The sequence below is a fragment of the Lepisosteus platostomus genome, chromosome 3 (genome assembly GCF_059453375.1).
Source record: "Lepisosteus platostomus isolate fLepPlt1 chromosome 3, fLepPlt1.hap1, whole genome shotgun sequence".
Classification (NCBI taxonomy): domain Eukaryota; kingdom Metazoa; phylum Chordata; class Actinopteri; order Semionotiformes; family Lepisosteidae; genus Lepisosteus; species Lepisosteus platostomus.
The window spans coordinates 56,843,096-56,865,563 of record NC_142613.1 but is presented as its reverse complement, the minus strand read 5'-3'; the positions used below and the strand labels follow the sequence as shown (position 1 = coordinate 56,865,563).

The following is a 22,468-nucleotide window of genomic DNA, read 5'->3' as shown; positions in this document are numbered from 1 at the left end:
GCAGATACCATGGTTTCTTTCAGGAGAAGTTGAGTTTCTTGGGTCAATTAACCACCAACTACCAAACGGGTCGTGGTGTCACTGGGAGAATGTACCATCCAATCCGAGAAAAGGGTAGGATTTTCTTTATTTTGTCAAGCTAGAGGCTTTCGCCGTTACGTAATCCACGTATCTCTTCCTAAACCAAAATCAGTAATTCGTCATGGGTTTAGTTTCCAGTAACATCTAGAAAATATCTATCGTCAATGACCCTCCCGCGGGTGATCTTACAGGGTTGAATGGCCTCTTCTAGGTTTTATCCTTTCTTATTTTCTTAATGAGGAGTGTGTCCTCCACTGCCAGCAGTGCAGCATGAGTCACTGTGTCAATGAAAGAGCCCGGACTACTTACTCTTACCACACCATCGGCAGCCCTCAGCCATGTGTACGCCACTGCTTCGGGAATCCTGGTCTGCTGCCCGGTGAAACGACGCCTGGATCACACAGTTCATCCCTCGCTCCGGTGAGGGCTTTCACCAGTCCAGCCACTCAGAAGGCCCCCGAATCGTGACAAGAGGTGATTCTTTTCTATCAGAAGAATTCTATTTAAGTCACTAAGTGCATTTGCAAGTGGAAAAAAAAATGATCTCATGCACAGTGTCACTGGTTAAATGGGTGGAATTTTCTCAGTGTGAGTAGTGGACCCCGGCACCTACACCTAGGTGAGCCACACTTTTCAGAATGTGGAGAAAACCTTGAGTTAAGGTGCTCTGTGCAACCAGCCACAGAGCAAAAACAAACAGTTAATGTTCAAAATCTGTCTTACAAACTTATACAAAAAAAGGCTTCTCTTACTGAGGTCCTGATGGATGAGCTACTTCAGCCTCTGTGCTGCACAGGGGACTGCACGATCCGTTGCACCTCATCTAAGCTTGCGCGGCAGCAAATCGCACGTTCTGAACAAGGTATAAATTACACACAGGACAGGTTCAAACTCACATTTCAAATTGGGATTTTTCTTTCACCAGGATAAGAGTTGGAGTGTTCAGGTTTGGAATAAAAACTATGAAAAAAAGTGGATATATTTGTGATTCAACAAAATGATTCAACTTCGTTGGAAAAAAGTGAATACTTCTGAAGGCACTGCAGACTCAGAGCCTAAAGAAGGCTATTTAGCCTGTTTCTTTTCCTTTCAGCATTGAATAAACCTTTGACTGTTCCTTTCCAACCTACGCATGCTGATTCAGCTACCTACTCAAACGCCTTATGGCTTAAATGGTAAGGTAAACAAATTTCACAACATCCTAGCATATCTCCAGACAGCCAGGGCACCTGACCAAGATCCAATTAAGACACTTTTGGTACAAGAACACTGAATGCACCACCATCTGCCGACACTCAATCTGCGTCACGCCAAAGATTTCAAGAAGTGGACAGGATACCAAATGGAAGTTCAGAAGCCAAAACTGGAAGCAATTCCTTGCACAAACATTGATTGTAGACCAAACTTCTCCACCAAGTAGCTGAAGGAGACTTCCAATAAACATATCCATGTGATCCTCAGGTCAATAATCTATTGCAACCAAATGAGCACAATGAGATGCATGGTCTCCTCTGGTCTGTAACTTGCCTTATGTTATTATATTCTGGGAACCCCACGAATCCATTTGGGCTCTTGTTCAATTAGTGAGGCAGTACTGCCACTAATTGGTGTGATGTGCTCTATTACCTTTTTGAAAACTACTCCCTGAACTTTTGCAAGGATTGCCCACTTAAGCAAATGTACTGTACTGCTGATCAGCACCTGTTAAACATTTAGATTTTCCAAACTGGTCGCATGCGAGTAAACCTGTTAATCGCCCCCAAAAATATGGTGCGTAATTACCACTACAGTAGCCCATTTGTGTATGTGCTCAAAAAGAGTTTCCAAATCCTTTTTAAATATTTGATGCAAATTAAGGTTCACTGAGGTAATAGTATAACGCAGGTTTTCAAATACAACCCAAGGCTGCAATGTTAGAATGAACAGAAAGGAAAAGTAAAAAATAGTCATCAAACCTACAAAACCACACACTCTAATCTTGAGGAAAAAACACCAAAAGCTTTAATTGTGATTACCGTTTGTATTGACAGCCATTGTACCTTGAGTGAGATACTTTACTTCAGTCCACCCAGCTGTGTTAATGGGGACCAGTACTGTGAGGGACATGCATCCCATGGGGGGTGGGGTGACATGCTCTCTAGTCCATCTAACAGTACAGGAACCAGTGTGAACTCTGGCTTAATGAGCCACTGTAGCTCTGGTATGGACGTTACCCCCTTTAACGGTCTGGATCACATTCATGGAAGATAATAATTGGCAGAAAACATACCTAACAGTGCTTCCATTTCCTGTCTTTTTTGACTTATGACTTCCTTTTACACTTACCTTCAGCCAGTTCCATTTCTCAGCTAAAAACCCTCAAAATCCTCTAATTACAGAACAAGACCTGAGCCTTTTCATTTTCATTTCACAACTCAGCCTTTGAGGTTTTTTTTTTGTCCCATAAATCTATGAAGCGAAGGTAACAGATGGTAACGATCATTGTTTAGTTTATTTTTCAGTCCTGCAGTTTGCCAGTTCATACAGTACCTGCATTTAGTTGCATATTCACTTTAGCCAGTGGTAAAAAGAGATGTCCAGAAGGTTTGCTAAATTGGGATCTAGTGAAGACATAGCTAGTTGCTAATTGCCTTATAAAGGAAGGCGCTGTATGACACTGAAAACACAGAAACAAACGCTAATAAATTACTTCTGCAAGCATGCAAGGTGAAAAAAACTTAACAAAAGCACACTCACTCATTTTTGTTTTGTCTCTATTACAGTTATTACAAAAGCATAAATCTGCCATTTCAATATGTGCTCTCAAGTGTGTTCAGTAGTCACTGATATTTTCTTATTCCCGATGTCTTGTCAGCATCATGGTGACACACAATACCTGTTTATCTTACCTGCCCAACCCTATTTGTTTAGCTATTTGTTATTAACAGTTCACTTTGTTTTCAGCCAAACTGGGCTTTCATGTTAATTTTGAAAACTTGACAGATGCAAAAAGGAAAACTACTCTCAAGAAAGGACAAAAATCCAAAAGAGTTTTTCTTACTCAATACCCAACACCTTACTGTTTCAACCATTCTCAGAAATTTGCATAATCTTGACAGAACTTCACCGTGGATGGGATGTCAGACCTTCGCAGAATACAAACACACAAGCATACAGGAACAATTTAGAAATAATTACCCTAGCCAGTATGTCTTTGGAAGGAAACTCAGACAAAACCCACATAAACCTGTAGAAAACTTGCAGACTCCACAAAGAAGGCTCTCCAGTACCCAAGAACTGAACCCATGACCCAACAGCTGTGAGACAGCAGCACTAAATGCAACACCACCACGCTGCTTGCACCCAGAACAGAGGCATCAAAATAAAGAAAAAAACATTAAGAAACCAGTTTTCTTCTTCTCGGTTATTTCCAAAAATAATCTACAGTCAAGCAATCTCCAAAGGCACTTGAAAAAACATAAATAACGATCCTTTTATTCTTTGAACCTGTACTACTTTAGGGTTGTTCAATGGCTCCAGCTGGGGGTCTGATCTTGGCATTTCTGGCACTTAAAGATCCAATCAGATAAAGGTTAGCTACTAAGATTCAGTGAGCAAGGTCACTTTTAGCTGTGCCTGGTATTTTTATACTTGCTGACAGAGGGCAGAAATGCACAATTCAGTGCCCTTGCTGTGCTGCTCTGACACTTCTACACCAGTTCTCTCCTAGTGTAAGTTGCCATTTAAGTAAAAGACCAAAATTCTGTCCTTGTGATGTACTGTATGGAGAGCTGTAAAGAGCTCAGTGACGACTGGAGAAATAGACCTATACAGTACATCTTATCGACAGGACCATAATTACAAATGAAAAAGACACAAAACACTTATAAAAAAAGATTTAGGAGTTCATGTTGACACATCATTTACACCTTCCAGACCGTGTGGGGAAACAATTAAAAAAGGCAAACAGAATGCTGGGATACATACAGTACCTGTAGTTAAAAGTGTATAATTTAATCACGGGATGTTATGTTAAAACTGTACAACTAGTAAGATCTCATGTAGAATACGGTGTGCATTTTTGGGTATGAAAAAGACTGCTGACATGGAATCCATCAAAAGAAGAGCAGACAGATTATTCTGGAAACTTGATCAGGTCCCTTCATAGCCTTGAAGAGAAGACTAGGTATCAGGTGGACCTGATACAAGTGTTCAAAATTTTCAAAGGCACCAAGAAACTCAACCCTGTTGATTTTTTTTTTCAGAATGAACAGTGAGAAATGCACCAGAGGACACAAGTGGAAACTAAATGCAAGTGCATTTAAAACCAAGAACATTAGGCATGTTTTTACCTTAAGATAAGTGAGAGTCTGGAACAAGATATTGTGGTTTAATTCAAGATACAACTGGTTGTAATACACAGATCTATTAGCTACTAGTTAGGTTAAGTGGCCTTCTCTTGTTTGTAACCTTTATGTATTACCAATCAGAAAGGTCTTTTACAGGCACACTTTTAATTCCTCTTATAAATATAGGCTAAGTTTTACTGCAACACCTTAAAAGTTAGCACTGGAAGAAAATCAGAAGAAGAATTGGTAGTGAAGTTAACAACAGCAACAGCTTTCACAATAAAATAAAAAAGCTGCCTGATGCTCTGCAGAACCAGTCGACTAAACCTCTCTACAGTAATGATGGAGATTGAGCCACAGCAATGATACTGTAAATCCCAACGGACATTACTGCTCTGCAAAGCCACCTTACAAATCTCTGATAAATTTAATGCACTTCATGTATCAGCCTTCATTGAGAAGTACCTAATCCCCCATTCAAATGCGAAATGTTTAAATTTAAGAGGTATTAAATGTTAAAATCAAATATACATTCTTCCTTTAAAATATGTTCTACCTTCCCCTTTAAAATGATAACAGACTAAAATAATGGATCTCATAAGAGAAGACCGGCCTAAATAACATATTAATTAACTTAATTTGCACGTATGTAAGAATTAATGTCATAATAATACGACAACATGGTAACAACAACAATACAAAGGTTATCAAGAAACTAAATCACTCTGCATTGTGATTTCAGAGTGGACAGAAGTGCATGATTGGTAAGTGAAGCATTGGATAGGTGTTGTTTTTTTTGATAAACCCACAGTTTATCAAAACCTACTGATTAACCAACTGATAAACTTAAAACAAACTACAACTGAAGAAAAGATTTCAAAATCATCAATCACTTGGAGCTTAAAGTTAAGCTTACACCAGAAGCATACTGTCAATAGAAAGAGCTGTTTACAGGCGGTGCTGTGGTTACAAAGACAAGGAAGGGGGGGGACTGAGGAGTGACTCAGATCTCTTAAAGCTCAGACTAAAAAAAGTGGTCAACGCGAACATCACATCTTCGTGTTCTTAAAATCTATAATGTGAAGAAATGTTCAAGATTTTCCCTTTTTAAATAGGAATCCATTTGACTACTCCAACAGCAGTTTCAGTCGCATTCACTTTGTTTTTTGACTTGACAGGTAATGGAATTACATTTTTCAGAGAAAAACAAAATCTAGTGGAGGAAAAGCATAATGTATTACATTACTGTAATTTCTCTACTTTTCCTTCTTTTTAGCTTTTGCCCATTTTCATTCACACCATAAAATCTGTGTTCAGTGTATACCGTGACCAAGCAGGCAGGCCCCACAGCACAGTGGGTAGCATCTGAACACATTGGGCCTTAGGCCACCTACTGAACAGGACCTGTAGATGCTGGCAAGCAGCTGAATCACATAAGACAGCACTGGGCCATCCTCTGCCTTGGCCACTCCCAGCTTTGCCAGTGCCACTGATCTGTCTTCACCGTACGTTCACTACAGTAAGTGCATTTTATATGATCAATCAGCCTTCACTAGACTTCAGACGTGTCTCACTGGAATCTGATGCTAAGCAAGCCTTTTTTTGCCATTTTAATTCCACAGCTAACAAACAAGAGCAGAAGAGGGAGAACACTGTACAAGACAAAGAGTAGGTCTGGGTTGCAGTCTTAGAATGTTAATCTTGTCCAAAGAAACTGTATTGCTATCCACTGAATTCAGTTAAGGACAAAAGCACCTTTTATTGGAAATGGTATTCTTCTATGCCAGAAAAGGGAGCTGTGAAATCAAATACCGTCTAAATGGTTTTGTGACCTTGTGGGAAGCAAACTATGCTGCATGTCAAAACTACAAAGAGCCGTGCTTCAGCATTCATAGGATCAATAAAGGGTGTCTGATTATGCTTTGCTTGCATTACAGTTTATTTTGATACATTAAGGAGACGCATTCAAAGAAGCCTGTAGAACCACAGATTTAAAAAATACGTCTCGGCTATGAACTGGAAACTAAATTTCTTTCACACAGATGGTGATCTTTTAAAACCAGGGTCTCCAATCCTTTCTAGCTCTCTTTAAAGCATCGGCATCTGAAGAAACAGGTGAAACTGTTAAATTGTTCCAATTAAACCAACAGAGAGCTTATTAAGTTAATAAATTGAGTAAGTAAAAGAGAGGTGAAATCCTACAAGATCAGGAATGCAGACACAATACAGAAAATGCTTCACAACTAATTTTTTTACTCAGTTCAAGTAGGAATCTCTCAAGTAGTCTTTTAGTTTTTATTTTTATAAAAAGGTGTATATAGTATCCTTTCACAGCTGTCATTCTTCCATTAGACATTAAGTGCCCTCATGTGAATGCAAAGAAAGTCAGAGGTTAAAAAGTATATGCTGGTGTAAGGCCATTTAATTCTTACATACATACATCTAAAACCCTGGCTGGGAAACCAGAATGAACTACTAATATAATAAATAGGGCTGCATGGAGGCACAGTGGTAAGCATTGCTGCCTCGCAACCCTGGGACCCTGATTTCAATTCCTTGTGTACTATCTTTATGGAGTTCTCCCCCTGATTGTGTGGGTTTCCTCTGGGTGCTCCTGTTTCCTCCCACAGTCCAAAAACATGCTGGTGGGTCAATTAGCTCCTGAGAAAATTGGCTCTGGTGTAAGTGTGTGCATCTGTGTCTGCATGCCCTGTGATGGACTGGTGTCCAATACAGAACTTATCCTTCCTTGCACCGGTTGCTTACCAGGATGAGCTCTGGCCAGCCTGCAACCTTGTAATGGATAAAGCAGTTAGAACGACAGATGGATGTACAATAACTAATATATTAAAGTCCACAGACAAACATTGCTATAACACACATATTTCAAATTAAAGTAAAAAAACTCCCACCAAGATTTACCAAACATAATGTTTACAGCTAACAATTATAACAATTAAGTATCTAAAAATAATACACAGTTGTGTATAATTCAGACAACAGAAAGAGGGGGAAAACTGATTTATATTTGATTTATTATTGTACATGTATACCCTTTCCGAAAGGTTAAAAGAGGTCCTGAATGGGCATCATGAAAACATAATGAAAAAAGTGAAAAGATTAAAGATAAGAACAAAGGGGGTGAACTCTCCACTGCCGAAAGCAAGAAGGGAAGCTGAGCTATATTAAGGAAACTCAATCGTTAGAAAGCAATTGGCTTTAGCCCCAAGTGGATGACCCCAAAGGCTCATCTCCCTTGTGCTATAGTGCATTTATTGTTTTAAGAAAGTGCTGGCAAGGAAGTTTTCTTTCTACATGAGGCTGGCACAGAATGAAATAAATCGCTTTTATATTAACCATTTTTTCCCAAAGTTTATAATCCATGCGGGCAGCAGAACAGAGCAGAGAATTGTTTCTGCAGAACAAAATCCGGCATCGAGATCACACAGAATGCCAAAGGGAACAGAAAATGACTTTTGCACCAAACCGTGTATTTTCCTATCTTCCAGATATCAGAACCTGCTCTTTAATAACCCCACGTCCACTTGTTACTTCCATGTCACGTGTGTTTTGTGAGCACGAGCTGGGGAGAATATTGTCACTCTGGCTCACACTTCACTGCACAGAATGCTTGGGATCGCTTTAACACCTACCATAGTAGCCTAGCCGTGTTGTTCAAATGATGCTTACATTGGCCACTGTCAGGTCACAGAAAGAAAAACAATGAAAAAAATTAAACTGTTTTATTTTTTCTCCTAACAAACTTGAAAAATAAATTATATATAAACACATCTCTGTAGTAATTCAATAAAAAAGCACGTGTTGGGGCCACATAAAATCAAAACACTCAAAAATCCTTGGTCTATGGATACACTTTTCTAATCATGTTAAGAATTAACATTTACCTACATATAACAGTTTTAAAAGGTGTTTGCTTTTCACAACAGTTTGTAACTTTCCAAAACCATGACTTTATTTGAAGCTGTTCCCTGTCGCTCAAATTGTAAATATTAATAGAAACACCTCCTTCTGCAACAGATTCCTCTAGGCTGAAGTTGAGAAAATTAAGTTGGGAAGTAGAGTACCAAAGGCTGAGGAAACATTCTGAACTCTTTTGCACACATGCTTTTCTGTCACACTTCCTCATAAGCAGATAGAAGTGCAGTCTGTTTTGAAAATGGTTATGTTCAAACACCTAGCATAGGGCAGCCAGCTGAGAATGAGCCAACAATGGAAAATCAAGCAGAGGCAAATCCACATAGCACCAAAATGGCTACCAAAGGTCACAACAGGAACAATGCTGTAATTCATTTCAAGCTGTCATAAGACATTCAGGAGAGAAATAAGTTTATTACAAATTCAAAAAGGGTTCTCAAAAAGCACAAGGTTTTGTAGAGTAGCAATGTCCAAGATTTTTCTTGTCAAATTTTCCAAAAATGTGACAAACTCTCATGGACTAAATCTGGAATTCAGATTCTTAGCAGGACAAATATCTCCAGTAAATACCATACCTGAAGAGAGAAGTAAAAACTACAGACTGACATCTCACAGTTCACTCCTGAGCCCTCTACCAAAAAGAAAGTACCGACCCTAAAAAAGCCTTATTCACAGCCAAACAGGAAACAGGGCAATGCTTTCTGCCAGAATGCCTACTTGAAAAACAGTTTCACCTAATGGCTTTTCCAGCTGCTCTGAAATCTGAATCAATGTTCCACACAGACTCTCAAGAAAGGGCATGCTTTCATATCAGCAGGCCGTACAAAGAGTCCTCTCATGCACCATTAAACCTGATGCATGCAGAACTGTCAAGAGCTTCTGCCCCTGGCTCTCGCTCAGTGTCACCTGCTGCTGACGCAGTCCAGAATGTCTCGCACTCTGTCCGCTCTGCTGACAAATACTTGGTAATGGGACCATTGATTACCTGTCTTCTGCTATCCTATTTGTGCTTATGAGAAGAGAGGAAAAACACCTTCGTACTCATAGTTCATTTATTTTTTAAATAATAAGAAACATGGATACATGTATACAAATGACTGCAAAAAAAGCACTACGGTTCACAACATCTCGATGCACAGTGACTAACACGAGCCATGAGGCTCCGTTGATCTAACGGTAAGCTCGCTTCAGTCACACTGAACCATTTGGATCTTTTAACATAATTAATATAATTAATTGACAGCTATTAGTTGAATAGATCGATAGCTATTAGTATTAGTAGAATGGAATTTTGTTCGGAATAGATTTTGAGGATGGCACCAAAAACCATGTGAGAACACACAAAAACAAAACAAAAGGTAACACACAGCTTAGAGCACTCATTAATTTGGCACCGAACTTGCCTCAAGCAAGCAGCAGGCTACTCCACAAAGCAACCTGCTCAACCACAGTGTGTGACCTACTTTTTGGAACACTATCAATAGCATTAGCAAAAGCAATTAGCCTAAAGGACAAACACCAGTTCCATGAAGTTACAAGCGTATGAAAAGGTTTGCTCCCCTGTGACTGATATTGATTTTTTGGACAAATGGAATATTTGCAACCCATCATTAGAGGCTGTCACAGGAGGGTGAGAACCACCTCACGAAGCCTTAAAAAGTAAAGGAAGAAAAAAACAGAAGTGATCAGGAATTGTGGTAGCTCCATTAGCATGGATCAACATTGTGACAGTTTGAACTGCGTTTGCGATAGCTGAAACCCGAGTTAAAACAGCACGGGAAAATTCTAAACTCCTCCACAGATTCTCCCCAAAGTGAAAAACTAAGAGTCCGTAACACAAAAGGTGGCAGACAGTAAACAAATAGGACAAAGGACTAGACAATTCAAACACCTCCAACAGCACACAGATGTCAGACAAAACAACAAGAATACAAGGGAAACAGGTGAGAATAAACATGTATTTGGTATGCTTGCAACACCAGACCTCAAAAGAGGCCATGAGATGAAGACTCTGGACTTCACAGTTTATGTAATACCGTGCATACATCACAAAACAGGCTCCACTTTGATCACCACGTCTGAAAAATCCGACGTGGAAAGATTCAAATTCAGGCAGCAGTGTGGAGAAGAGGTAAGGATTCTGGATTCATAACTGAAAGGTTGTGAGTTCAAATCTCCAGTGGAGGAACTGCTGTTGTACCCTTAAGCAAGGAACTTCAAACAATGCTCCAATCATATACCGAGCTGTATAAATAGGTGCAAATGCAAGTCACTTTCGATAAAAGCAACAGCCAAATAAATTAGTAATGATAAAAATAACCAGAACTACTCCTCACATCAAAGGAATGGCATATGTAGACAGGTCAAAAGAACTGAGCATTTGTTGCCTCAAGCAAGTGAGATTGTGAGGGTTTGGAGTGTTAAAAGAAAACTAAAAAGTATTGATAATGTCAATCTAAATAGCTATTTCAAGTAGACACAGAAGCACCAATCGAAAATTACAGAAGGAGCATTTGGTTCACATATGTTACAGACTTTGTGGGAAGACCAATGTCCTATGATGTTGACATTCAAACTCTGTGATCGTTGATGAAATGTTTGCATATGAACTCGGTATTGATTCCTCACCAAGAGTAATGCAGGCCAGATGACTTTTTCGTTCATGTACTTTTTGATCCACCTATTCAAAGTTAGATTCAAGATTTTTTTTTGTTTCCAAATTCTGCATTCTCTGAACCACAGAAGAATACACTCCCTAAAACTGCAGAACTAAAGTTGAATTTAAAATCATCTGTGTAGTAGCAAACATTCAATTAATGTTAATTAACAGTCAATTAAGAAGATAACATTAAGGAATTAAAATATTCTACAGGTAAACCTAATGTGATGTGATAAAATGTAAAATGTTTCTATATGTTGTGCATAATGCACAAAAATTCAGCAGTACTTAACTGAAAGCAACAGGTTGCCAGCTGCTTGTTTTTTTTCTACTTAAAGCACATCTTTTTACACATCAGTGCAGGCTTTATTATAAAAACCATGCCAGAGTGCAGTTGCTGTAAGTTCTGAAGTACATGACCATGCACCCCCTCTATGTAATATGTAAAAGGCAAAAGAGCTATTGGACTAAAACTGTTTGGATTACTTTTCTTTTTCCCCAAAGAGTAAGATCTAGCTGAAAAAAAAAATCTTAATAAAAAAGCCTGGAGTGCCTGATGTGGATGATCCTTCCCATGACAGCCTTGGTAAGCGTCCACCTTTGGAAGAAAAAATAGAAGATAGCATATTTGTGCAATGTCATTCTATAGAACAGGACTGACTTAGAGCAAACAGCTACCATTACAGATGTACCCAAAGAGGCTTACACTCGCACCCATTTAAACAGCTGGGTATTTTACCTGAACAATTCAGCTGAAGTATCTTCCGCAAAGGTACAGCAGCATTGTACCACCAGGGATTCAAACCCACAACCTTCCAGTTACAAGTCCAGACCCTGACCACTGCCCTATACTGTAGCCCCTAAACTTTTCAAGTGAGTACAAAAATGACATGATCCCCAGAAAAGCCAAAAAAAAAAAGTTCAGTTCACTTACCCACATACAGTGCCTTGCACCACCCTTGGACTTTTTCACATTTGATCATGTTACAGCATGGAACCATGATGTATTTAACTTAGAATCATTGCTACTCTATAGTACTCTATAATGTCAAAGTGAAAAAAAATCCAGACATTTTACTAAATTAATTAAAAATAAAAACCAGAAAATAATTGATATAAGTATAATTATAAGTATAAATAATGTATAAGTATAATTTAATATATAGCTTGAGAGAACTAAACATGCATGGCCACTGACTCCATATGCTCTTCCATAAAAGTACAAGTACTGTACATTACTAAAATTAAGATAAAATAAGTCAAGGGGCTTTAACAACCCATCCAAGTTATTGTTGGCCTCGTGTTTTACTTCAGCGAAACCCTACAGTGCTTAGGAATGTTTTCTCACACTGTCAAGACAAAAGTTACACAAAAATGTTTATTTTAACAGATGTGTTTCTCTGTTCAGAGCGGTTTATTTTAACATCTGCTGCACGTATGTGACCACCTAGTAAATCTCTCCAAGATTTTTTAATGGTGCTGTACAGAAAAGCAGAAACTTTTTTTATACAAAGGCAGTACAAATGTATTGGCCTTAATTTGTGGTTCACAAACCACTGTTGGTTCAACAGTAAATTCTATGCGGTACTAGCAAAGCACGTTGATCACTTCACAAATGTTGTTTTCTTTTACTGGATTAAATCCATAATGAAAGCAAATGAGGAAAACATTAAGAATCTTTTTAATTTCATTGTTGTTTACCTAAAAGCATACTCTTTTCATTTCCCCCACTACAGTCAACCTTGATTTGCACCCACAAAATATCTATTATTTGAAAGACTAAAAAAAAAATCAGAGAACCAGTGCTGATCCTCTGCAGATAAAATGTGTTACTCTTTTCATATTTTACAGTCAGACATTAAAATTCAAGCTTGTTCTCCCCATGGATTTTTTTTTCTTCCATGGGAGCACAAGTTATTAAAGATTTTCAATAATACAGACATTCTCTCATGCACACATGATTTAAAACATCCAAAATTAGGCTGCAAAGCAATATTTTTTGGGAGCAGAAATATGACTACATAAATCTAAGAAACGCTGGCATTTATGCACTACAAAATATATATGCTTTTAAGATGGATGAAGGCATTTCACCATATGAGTGGGCTCTGCCAATTTACCGTAGTGCTAAAAGTAATCCCTGCTCTTTGCCGGTAATGAAGGGTATTTAGCAACACAATAAATCCCACCCCCTGATATCTCACACAAAAATAAGATGTAAATATGGTTTCGCATTTTATTTTCACCAGTTCCATTAATGTGGTTCATATAAAACAAACACTGCAACTTGCAAAACCATCTGAAGATATAAAGATATTCCTGGGAAGCTCAATGGTATAGATTGGTCATTGTATTGTAGGCAGGACACTGTGTGTACATGTGAAATTTCTGAGGACCAAATGTAAGGAAATGTAAAGATAAGAACTACAGAGAAAGAACACGTTATAGGGACCTGTGATTGTTTTTGAAAATCAAAAGTGCCAAAACTATTTGATTTGGTCTATATTTCATTAGCCAAACTAGATTGGGGAAATCACACTAAATCAGAAATACAAACGTTTGTTTCTGTGCAATACAATTTGCACAAAGGTCCCCACCAAAAGAGGGAATAAAGAATGTCATTGCTTAAAAAAATTAAATCAATGTGTTAAACATTTTTTGGGGCTTCGCCTTCTAATGAAGTCACTATTGCATTTGCATATTTTATCAATAACACTCATACACTGTCTGCTAGAAACATGGGTAATGCCAGCTTTCATTTTATAACATATGATCACCAACGTCAAACTTGTGATCACGTATTTTGAGTCATTCTTAATGATTACTTACAAAAACAAATCTTAAACAGCTGATCCATACAAGGATGTTCAGGATTAGTAACTTTTTTCTTTCCAACATTCTCTAATGATCAAAACTGAGAATGTGTAGTACAACAGACATTTAATTGAAAGGGCTGTTTTCCAAAAAAAACTGCAGCATTTTATGCAAAACTGTCCAAAAAGTGCCTTTTTACCAAATTAAATCACCAAATTGTTCACTATGCTAGAAGATAGCAATACTTTTCTTTAGATCTGCAGTGCCTTTGATTAGATTTGTGCAGTCATTGAGTTGTAGACCATCACTCTATCACTCATTTAATCTAAATTCATTGTTTGAACTTTGCATAATTGATAATTAATTGAAACGTTAAGCAATTAAACCTTTAAACTTTCAGTTTCTGTGCTTATCTTCCTTTATCACACTGCATTTCTATCAGTCACTTGCATATTACCTACTAGAGCCAAGTACAAAAACAGTCCGCAGAAACATTGTAGGATCTTTTAAGCATTTATACTGACTTTCAACTTTCAATATGAATGTTTTCTGTTCCGATGGATGTTAATGAAACAGCATTTTAGCTACATATCTTTTAATGTTCGTGCATTCCCAACTGTCTTCTCATCTATAAAGAGAGCTCCAGGTATTCCAAAGAGCCACACACTTGGATCACTTCTGTGCTACTGTCACAACTGAATTACGACCTGAAAATTATTTGGCTTCGGATTTTTTTTCTTCAGCTTTGCAAGTCTTAACACTTCATAACATCCCAGGTCAGAATTAATTTGGAAGCCATAAATCACAGGCTTTGGTTGGTAATGTTAAAACAGTCTCAATGCATTTTAGTTCTGTTAACACCAGCTTTTCAATCTTGGGTGCCAATACAAACCAATAAATTTAAACTGTGCTTTGGCAAACGTTGGGAGATCTTGCCAATAAATGGGAAAGCCAACAACCTCACAGTTAAATGTTTTTTACCTGATCCTGGACGCTTTTAATGTAATTTTCAACAGTTATAATCCATTTAGGATTTCAAGAACAATTAATTCTGGATGCAATGAAGTCATTTTGTGTAAAATGAAGAAAAAACTTGTACCTAAAACAGACAGTACTGTGCTACTTTACACCCAAGTGCAAAATCCATATTAATGTATTTGGCCAATTGAGACGATGTCTCAAGTCTATTAGATTCTTACCTAAAGAACATTTGTTTTAAAGTAATAGATGGGGATTATTAAGAGGCCATGATTGGGAAAGGACAATGGGAAATTTGGCCAGGATACCCCTACTCTTTTCGAGAAACACCCTGGAATCTTTAATGACCACAGAGAGTCAGGACCTCGGATTTTATTTATAGACTACTGCTTAATTAAGTTTACACACCCCCTGCCGCACAAAGGGTAACCACAACTTATCCTCTAGAGGAACACAACTAATCCGTGTTATACAATAAGAAAGGCAGCAGATTTCATGCCATATAGTTCACAGATATTGCATTCAATAGCACGGGTTAGATGTCATGTGGAGACCCCCGCTGTTCTATAGCCCTAGGGGGTTCTTTCCTCTCTTTTCCTCTTTATTCAACATCTTCCTTGCTACATAACCACGAAGAAGCAGAAAGTAGAGCACGTTTCTGAAAAGAAAGATTTTCTACGTTCTGATATTTACTCATTTCCATACTGAGCAATACATACTACACGCACAGAAAGTACAGGTACAGCAAAACTGAAAACCAGTATTTTTATAGTTTGTCTGGAAAAAAAGCTTTAAAAAATATGGAGCTCAGACCAAGACTGAAAATCATCTATGTCCACAATCCATTATGTGGTCAAATAAATACCTGTAGGTTTTCCACAGGTGGTGATTGCTTTGGACATGCATTAAATCAAATGCTGTTCTGGAGTAATAAACAGCTCGATAGCATTCCTTTAGAATGATGCTGCTCAGAGTTTACTGCGCCCACCAACAAAGCCAAAACAAGAGTTTCAAATGAAACCATAAATGTATATTTAAATTGGAAGGAACAGCCAAACCTATGGAATTAAAAGAATAGTTTTTCTTTTAAGTAAATAAAAAACAGCCGATATCGGCAGTGCGATAAGCCACTGCCGTCGTAATCCGCTATTTTTAAATTTAGGATGAGAGCAGACCAGAGAGGAAATTCTACATTCCTCTTCTACTCAATTGGAGTAATTCAATATTTTAGCTGCTGAAACAGTGTACAGCTTGCTGACAGGACCTCAGCCTTGCCCAAATCAAAGACAAAGAATGCTTCTGTTTTTTACGTGAAAAGTACTTTCTCCTTTCCCCTTGGAACAAACTTAAAAAGATTATCAGTATGAAGTACTCTGTTTGCAAAAAATAGCTTTACATTATCATTTAGCACTTAAAGATTTATAAGGGCTTCGGGTTTGACATTTTAAATCTTCAAACTAAACAAACTAGTTCATTGTGATATTATATAAGGCCTGTAATGTATACAAAAAACCTTGCTCAAAGCAAATGTTCACACACATATGGGCTCAACAAATTAGAATTATTAATACTTGTATGTCTCTTAACTCCCCTATAATTGCACACAGAGTGCATTATTTATTATTAAGCTTCAGAAATAGAATCTAAAAATTATTTCCTGTATTACAGCTTCATCTGTTACATATACAGTACTTTAACATTACAGGTCAATGGGACATCGCCTGCTAAACACATAGATGCATCCGAGTAAATCAGGTTGACTCCGAATATATTTGGTTGACAGTAACAGACCCACATGCAGTCTGCTGTTTCCAGCATTTAGTCACTAAAAGTTACCCAAGGTTTATAACAGTGGACAGAAATGATTAAGAAACAACAAATTCAAATCGCAATTCAATAGAATGTACCTGGCCAGATCACTGTCTCAGGTGCACTGTCAAGCACCCCAACTGCATCTCCCAAAGAAGGTCAAAAAAAGCTGCTGTGCTAAAAAGTGCCGTGTTGTGTGGAGTTTGCACACATTCTTAAGACACCGGGGGGAGGAACCTCACCAGAAAAATTCTCACCTTGCACAGCAGGACTCGGTAACACTTTTACCGTTCAAACTTTGCAACAATGTCAATGTCTGATTCTGCTCACGGCACCAATATATCCATGTGCCATCAGACCCCAGACTGCCAACTGGGGCACATGGTAGCCCAACCTGCAGGGAACAAACAAGCACTAAACTCACTTTGCCAAAGGACAGGTCCCTTGCCACAGATTGCTGAGTTACCTTGAGAGTCCTGGAGACTAAGGTCACCATAGGAGTCTCACTTCACACTGAGACTTCATACATATGTCTGCAGGTAATTTGCAGGCCACAGAATGTTAATTATCATCCATCTCCACTCCAACCCCATTCTAGGCGGGACATTGGAAACTATACAGGAGGTCAAGCTGAACAATGAACGAACTGGAGCAACACAAGTACGGAGCAGGGGAACAAAAGTGATTGTTATGCTTGTAAATAAGCAAAAATGCTCTGGCTGTTTTTTTGTCACAAAGGTAAGGGGATTGGACTGCCAAACAAATCACTGCAAGAACAGCAGAGTACACCAGCTGTCATTTTAATTGACTACTTGAGATTCCGATTTCCATACCTGCTACAGAAAGGATTTAATACTGCTGTTTGGTTACACAACATAAGGCAATTAATGGCAATGTGAATCCAGGTTACTTTTATGAAGATGTTTGTGTGTCTTTTACCATTGTTACAGATTTGTAGATGTTATGCAGGCTACAGCTGCAAGGAGACAGTGAAGAAAAGGGAAAATATTTGTTATTTTCATATTCATATTTCATATTTGACAGCTGGCAAATTCCTACTTCACATAATGTGCAGTTATAAAGGGTATATTACAACAGCGGTAAAAGATCTTGAAATATCCTTTGGCTCTAGCACTGTCACTGAGATCACAAACCATGCTATTACCTAATTATTATTTTGTTCTAAACAAAAAAATGCAGAAGTGTTTATTCTGCCTTAATCTCAGTGGAGCTGGATAAGTCATTTGCTGGAAACTATTTTGAACAGTAAAACAGTAAAAAAGAGTTTACAATCAGACATATTGCAGTGCAGACCTTCACACAAAACTACAGATGTCTTTCATTCCAAAGCATTTCACATACAGTACAGAAAGGAGGGGGCCCCTTCACCCACCTCTATAGTGAAGGAGCACCTGGGTGATGCACACAGCCATTCTGCCTCAATACCTCCAACAGAAGATTTGGTGAAGAAGTGAGAAAATATTTTACCAACTACATTAATTAACTGAATCTTAACAATTTTGGATGAACCCTCATAAGAGTAGGGGTGTAATACCCAGTGTCACAATATCTTTAATGACCACAACATTCAGGACCTATGGTTACCATCTCATCAAATGAAATCAGGAAACAAGGTGCCAATCCTAATCTATTCACATTGCGTTGAATTGAAAAGTAAAGAAAAATGGATTTTGCACAGATAAAAGTTTCGAGTTAATACTTTTGTATGTTTACAGTGGTGTGCCCCTTAGAAGTCAACACAATTACCATTTCTGCAAGTAACTAAAGCTTTCTGCAATTTTAGCTCATTCTGAATACTCAACTGATCAGGTTATTTCAAGCACTGAATAATAATCAGAAACAACCATCTAAAGGAGACAATGATGAGCCGAACATATATTTGATTAAGACAGCATTCTATCACATTATTCAATATATATACTGTACCAAGGTTTGTATTATTATCTCTAACTGCATTTTGTTAATCTTGACAACCACAGTTAATTGTTTTTAAGAAATTACCTTAGTGGCACAGACATCTGTTTTAAGTATTATAATGAAAAGAACTATTGCAGAGCCTGTCTGTAAATGTAGTTATTCACAATGGTTTCTGGAAACTTTAGGCACTCTGCAAGTCAAATGCTTCAATCCACATGTGGTGCTGTTTTTTAAACTGCTACTGCAAGTTTGTTCTCCCTTAATTTCAGTGGGGCTGGGCTATAAGTCATTTGCTGGAAATTATTTAGCAGAGTAAAATACAATGAACTTACAATCAGACACACTGCATTGCACACCTTCGCACAAAAGTAAAACTGATGTCTTTGCAGTGTCAACACCAGCATTTGTTTTTCCAGTGAAGGAGACACACTAGAAAATTAATAATTAAGGTTATACATTTCAGAGATTATGCAATATCCTTTTATGAATTATGAACGGTTTTTTTATTTCATACACTGAGCAATATGAGCTTAATATCTTTACCGTATGAAGTTCCTGGAAGACAACGATGCACATCACAGATAAGCTGGTCTGTGTCAATACACCCAGCAGCCCCTGTAGAAAAAGGAAATAAAATCTAGTATCTGGCATAAATAATTCTGTACACACATGCCTATTCCTGTATTTACACAGGGAAAAAAGACAAAAATCTGAGCATACTACATCAACACTTTATTATGGTGTATTTCATTTTAACCGATGAGATGGAAGGCTTAGCATCCAAGTCTTATTTTTTCTGTTGCAGTAACCATTTCCAATATCACTTCCAAAATAGACAGACAGACTAGTGGGCACTACAACTTGTGTCCTGAAGACTCTGAATTCTCAATTGTTACATAGAGAACAATGTATAATTGTTACATGGAGCAGAATGTAATGACAGAATAACTTAAACAAATATAGGTATATGTATATTTGTGCATACATATATAATAATACATTCAGAGAACAACAGGAATACAGACAGATGGACAGAAACATTGCATGTGGATGCAGGCAGATATGCAGAAAGACAAGTCCTCTCACTGAATTCTGACTTTTTACTGTGCCTTGCAAGAAGAAAAAAAACTGTTGTAACCTCCACTATATTCTAATTTTAATGAAGACTTTATGCTTCATGTACAGAATGACAACAACGCTACAACACTAGGCTAGTTAACCTCACTTGCGGACTCATTATAATTCCAAAGCAGACAAAAGGATTCAGCTCACAGGGAACCAAAGACTAATAAAACACTTGAATGAATTATTAAAATACTTTTTTTCCAAGTAATTGGTAATTGTCATCTTTTGATACCAATTAGTAAAAAATCAAATCCATTGTCTGCAACTTTAAAATGGTCATTCTAAAAACAAATCTCTACCTTCATGCAATTATTGTTGTCAAAGTCTGCAGCACAAAAGAACAAAAACATTTTGCTGTAAATGTAGACCACATTTCTTCGTACAGACACACATGGAACTTCAAGCACAGTTTTTCCCCATGTTTTCCATTAATGTTGAATGAACTACAAAAAAATGGAAATGCTGTAGTAAATATCTAGAAAATGTGTCAAATACCAAAATACCACAGCAGGAATTCAAGACAAAAACAGATTGAAGTCAGCCACATAGAGGAGTGGGTAGGGCTCTGGTCTAGTAACTGGAAGGGTGTGGATTTAAATTCCAGGTGAGACACTGCTGGTGTTCCCTTAAGAAAGGTGCTTCAATTAGATCTCCAAGCAGGTATCCAAAAGTATAAATGGGTACAAAATGTTTAAGTGTTTGCATGTAATACACCTTCTAAATCAAGAGGCAGTCCAAAAAGTAAACTCCAAGCCAAGGCTATACATTCACTGCTCCTTTATGTTTTAACAATGAATGCTACTGTACATGGAACACCTAAGCAATTAGAAACACCTACAAGCCATTTGTCCCGATACTTTAGCTCACCTGAAAAGGCAGGACTGAACAAAAGAAACGACACTGTTCTAACATGGTTACACATGTATGCAAAACAATACCCAAAACAAAAACTGAAATTCTACACTTTTACTTCATATTGTTTTATGTGAAATACAAATTGCTTTAAGACACAGCAAAACTTACAAATTGTAGGGGCGAGCAGTATACCGGTAGAAATATGTGCCACGATATGGATTTGGCTGTACGGTATAGGGATTTTGATGTTTACATAGATTGCGCATGGTCGCATGCAAACGCTAATACGCGGAGAAATGGGTAAAGGCAGCTTTAGTGAGACAGGAGCAAGCAATAAAATTGTTGAAAATAAGGGTGCTTCATCGGTTGTCTGGAAATGGTTCGAATTTAAGAAGTCGGACCGCGAGAGGCTGTTGACAAGTTTGTCTTTCCCGCACGTACTCTGTAACCTGAAGTACAACTTAGTGTGTGCAAGCCACCCTCTTTTTCAAATTTTTACACTAAGCAGCCGTTTGAATACTTGAGGAGGTATTACTTTAATGCTTGAATATTTTTAAACTTTATTTCGTTTTCAGAAGTATTACATATTCAAGTTTATAAGAATTATATTTACTTGTTCATGTTCATAGGTTTCTTGTATTCTTTCAGTTCTGCAAAATACAAATGTTCTTAAAATGTTCGACTTCTACTTCAGTTCAATGTGAAATTTCAAAAATACAAAAATAGGAACAACACAGTAGCTAACCAACAGTTCATTATAACTTAATAGTTAACTCCAGGCAATAAAAACTTACTATCCAAGTCTTGTACTCCTTTTAAAGCAGGTTCTATTGAAATAATGAGAAAAAATGATATATCATGATATATATCATTACTGTCCAAAATTAAAATGATACTGTGATATAAAGTTTAGGACATATCGTCCAGTCCTAATCAGGACATCATCATTCCCTTACTCTTTCTACAGTATCAGTCCGGAACCAATATTCTTCAGAGAACGGATGATGGGCACATGCAAAAAGAGGAACCAGACTCTACTGAGAGCTGGAAATCAGTACAGAAGCACCACTAGTACTCATGTACCATATATTGAATTAAAACTGCCGTAATAAGAACAGTCAGGGTACTTCTGGTGCAAGAGGGCTTTAACTGATATGGTATTTTGCACATCTTATGATGGACGAGAAATGTTATTCATTATTCACGTTAATTAATTTTTGGTATCTTCCAAATATGAAAGAAAAGGGGGAAAAGAACAGTAACATAAACACTGATATTTACTCCTAGTCCCAGGCCACTGTATCCTCAGATTTGGATTCTTCAGACTTTTTTTGAACCAATGGTTAATTTATTGAATGGCAGCATCCCACCTGGTTTTGAACTCAGAACCTTGCAGTCTGGAATCAAGAGCACTAACCTAACTACTCCATTTGATATTTGAAAATTGAAAAGACTAAAGCTAACAAAACCTCATTTTAACATGGTCGCACAAGCTACCGTTTATATCGTTTATACACAGACACCACAGGAAAATGTCTGAAATTCAGTATATTCTGGTAGATAGCAAGTTGATACAATCATTCTACACAGTTTCCACCTCATTTTAAATGTTAGAAGCACTAAGGGCAAGTTTACACCATGAATCTTTCAATGACAAATCTGACATTTCCAATTGTAAAAGCAAAGGAATTTCCTTTCTCCCCTCGGAGTTCAGAACAGCTTCTAGAAATCTGAGGTAATAAATCCATATCATTGGCATTTATCTACTTGGCACAAGTGACCTTTATTATTTTTGGATGTCAGAAATGATTCCCCAAAAAAGTCATTTACAGTATAAACTGCTTCAATAGCATAAAGCTTCGGTGCCCTAGTTTTTGCCTTTTTGGCTCATCGCTAGTTAAGAAAATAAGGAAAGGGAAAATGACTAGCAGCCAATCTTGAGGCA

General features: G+C 37.6%; 1 protein-coding gene across 3 annotated transcripts in view; it reads right to left on the bottom strand.

Annotated features, from left to right (window-relative positions):
- Positions 1 to 22,468, bottom strand: part of klhl29 (kelch-like family member 29) — a 234,466-nt gene that overhangs the window by 185,243 nt on the left and 26,755 nt on the right. For all 3 annotated transcript variants that reach the window (XM_088626147.1, XM_088626150.1, XM_088626148.1), the window contains exon 2: positions 19,087 to 19,158. The gene's annotated coding sequence lies outside the window, so the exon portion shown is untranslated. The remainder of the gene's footprint in view (positions 1 to 19,086; positions 19,159 to 22,468) is intronic.